Below are 3,748 nucleotides of genomic sequence, written 5' to 3'. Positions count from 1 at the left end.
TATTCCCGTGGTGCCCTGACTTCCTAGGTAATTGAAGTTACATGATTAGTTTAATCGCGTAATTAAATTACACACAGAGAATTGATTTGCGAAGATAAGTCTTCACATTTAATGATAGTCCAGACACAACACTTGTGTGAATTCTTCAGACTGGTTGTGACTGGGTTAAAACTTTGAACTGTAGCCCCAGACTAAGTCTGCAGTAACTCAGTACCAGCCTGAACAATACTTTCCCATACGGCTGCTGTGTCAGTACTGAAGTAAAGTACAGGACCCAGTTTCCATGGATTGAGGTGGAAAACAATGGCATCTTGCAGCTCCGTGTGTAGGCTAACTGACAATAAGTTCTATGTGGTGAAAAACACTTATCTACAAGCAGTTATGTTGTTTTTTGTCAGGTTTGTCAATATAGCTACAGTATGTCTATATACTTTATACACTCAAAGATATGTTGCACAGTCGCTTTAACCAAGGATTGTCTATTCTATTGACAAAATATTCAAGTGACTGCTCTAACAATGGAAATACATGTCCTCAAAGATGGAAGACAGGCGGGAGGAAGCGAGTTCAGGTGGGACCATTCTGGCCGATGAGAGGGCAGATGATACGCGTGTGAACAACAGACCATAGAGATGGAAGACTGTATCTGTGCCATTATATTGTCTATGACAGCAGAGGCAGATCTCCATTTTAAAATAGTACATTTTCTTCTTCATTGGCTGATTGCTACCAACTCATAGGTTGTGACTAGAGGGAGTACAACTATAACCATAAGTGACTTCGTAGCAGGTTAGAAGAGCATTTTAGCTAACCCAAACCTTTTCCTAACCTTAACCTAGGTCTCCTAACCTACCACGTTAATTATCCTAACCTGCTGCGAAAAAGTCACTTCCAGTCATAGCTGTACTTCTTCTAGTCAGAATCCAACTCATAAGGAATCCCCACCCAGTAGACTGTGTTAAAATGGTGGAAGCCCACCATGCTAAAATTTGTTATATCCACGATGAGTCCTCTATCTTTATGACTACAGGCACAACTCTGATATAAAGTTGTTCTCTTTTCAAAGTTGCCAACTTGCCACGGAGTGACTACTTATTTCAGTGCATTCGTAACAACCTAACCATTAAGAAACTTATATTCGATCAAATAAGCCTCACGTAGGAATTTAGGAATTAAATGTTTTGTTGATGAAATTCGACACTCATACAAAAATTCCTTATTTCCGTGGATGGATTTTGGGGCGAAGTAAAACCTCTTGCTTTGCCTCTTGCTCTCTGCTTTTACACAACATTGTCTAGAACATGCCAAGGAGATAATGGTGTAATTGCAGACTGCAATTCGGGGCATTTCTGATATCAGTGTTTCTTGATGTCAAGTTACGCATATTGATGCTCGCCATTGATCAGTGGCTGTTTCTTTTAAGTGCATGTATTTTTAACAATAAATTTCTAACAACTAACAACTTACAGATTTCTAACAACTTAGAAATCTGTAGTCAGAATTAAGAATAGATTTCGACACTGTCGGTAATTCCACATAAGCAATATAGAACTTTTCAACATGTTCAATAAGACACTTTACCTACCCAATTCTTTATTTGAAGTTGAAATAATCCAACCTGGTCTCAGAGCATTTTGTATTATTTTCAACATAAATCTGCAGAACTCCTTCTGGTATATGTTACGTTTTGTATGGTATGTATGAATCTGTCCATCACCCATTTTGTAAGATATGTTACGAAGATACGAATTACAATTCAGATGTGTTATGAATTTGCAAAATGCATAATATGTTACGAATTTGGGGAAAAACTATGATATGTTACGAATTTTAGCTAGCTGGCTAATGTTAGCTAGGCTAGGAGTTAGGGTTAAGTTTCTGAGTTAGGTTGCAGGGTTAAGATTAGGGGAAGTGTTGGCTAACATGCTAAGGCGCTAAAAAGTAGTAAGTAGTTGGAAAGTTGCTCAAATGCTAATGTTATCCGTGATGAGTTTTGAACTCACAACCTTTTGGGTTGCTAGTCATTTGTGATAAAAGCCCACCCATCCACCCTGACCAACCACCCTACTTAAATTGTTGTCTTAAAGGAGAATTTCACTATTTAACACCCTAATCTTTAGGGTCCTAAATAGTCTCATTCTAGAGATCCAGGGTGTCCAAAAACATGAACAAAGGATAAAAAACATTTTTTTAAGAAAACGGCAACGCTCTCAGTATCGTGATGCAGGTCTTTAGATGTTGTACAGTCGTGGCCAAAAGTTTTGAGAATGACACAAATATAAATTTTCACAAAGTCTGCTGCCTAAGTGTCTGTAGATATTTTTGTCAGATGTTACTATGGAATACTGAAGTATAATTACAAGCATTTTATAAGTGTCAAAGGCTTTTATTGACAATTACATGAAGTTGGTGCAAAGAGTCAATATTTGCAGTATTGACCCTTCTTTTTCAAGACCTCTGCAATCCGCCCTGGCATGGTGTCAATTAACTTATGGGCCACATCCTGACTGATGGCAGCCCATTCTTGCATAATCAATGCTTGGAGTTTGTCAGAATTTGTGGGGTTTTGTTTGTCCTCCCGCTTCTTGAGGATTGACCACAAGTTCTCAATGGGATTAAGGTCTGGGGAGTTTCCTGGCTATGGACCCAAAATATCGATGTTTTGTTCTCCGAGCCACTTAGTTATCACTTTTGCCTTATGGCAAAGTGCTCCATCATGCTGGAAAAGGCTTTGTTTGTCACCAAACTGTTCCTGGATGGGTGGGAGAAGATGCTCTCTGAGGATGTGTTGGTACCATTCTTTATTCATGGCTGTGTTCTTAGACAAAATTGTGAGTGAGCCCACTCCCTTGGCTGAGAAGCAACCCCACACATGAATGGTCTCAGGATGCTTTACTTTTGGCATGACACAGGACTGATGGTAGCACACACCATGTCTTCTCCGGACAAGCTTTTTTCCGGATGCCCCAAACAATCGGAAAGGGGATTCATCAGAGAAAATGACTTTACCCCAGTCCTCAGCAGTCCAATCCCTATACCCTTTGCAGAATATCAGTCTGTCCCTGATGTTTTTCCTGGAGAGAAGTGGCTTCTTTGCTGCCCTTGACACCAGGCCATCCTCCAAAAGTCTTCGCCTCATTGTGCGTGCAGATGCACTCACACCTGCCTGCTGCCATTCCTGAGCAAGCTCTGTACTGGTGGTGCCCCGATCCCGCAGCTGAATCAACTTTAGGACACTGTCCTGGCGCTTGCTGGACTTTCTTGCGCGCCCCGAAGCCTTCTTCACAACAATTGAACCTCTCTCCTTGAACTTCTTGATGATCCGATGAATGGTTGATTTAAGTGCAATCTTACTGGCAGCAATATCCTTGCCTGTGAAGCCCTTTTTGTGCAAAGCAATAATGACGGCACGTGTTTCCTTGCAGGTAACCATGGATGACAGAGGAAGAACAATGATTCAAGGACCAACCTCCTTTTGAAGCTTCCAGTCTGTTATTCGAACTCGATCAGCATGACAGTAATCTCCAGCCTTGTCTTCGTCAACACTCACACCTGTGTTAACGAGAGAATCACTGACATGATTCTCATGTTGTACACATTAAGTTTTTTGCCAGAGAGAGCACTTGTATAGCCTAAGAAAGTAGCAAAAATGTGCAGAAAGTAGTTCTGAATGCATTTTATTGAAGGGAAACAATAAGTCTTGAACGTTTTTTGGCAACATAGTGATATATTCTTATACTGTACAATG

The sequence above is a fragment of the Salvelinus fontinalis genome, chromosome 13, assembly GCF_029448725.1.
Source record: "Salvelinus fontinalis isolate EN_2023a chromosome 13, ASM2944872v1, whole genome shotgun sequence".
In the NCBI taxonomy this organism is placed as follows: domain Eukaryota; kingdom Metazoa; phylum Chordata; class Actinopteri; order Salmoniformes; family Salmonidae; genus Salvelinus; species Salvelinus fontinalis.
The sequence above is the reverse complement of the archived record's forward strand: the minus strand, read 5'-3'. Positions refer to the sequence as shown.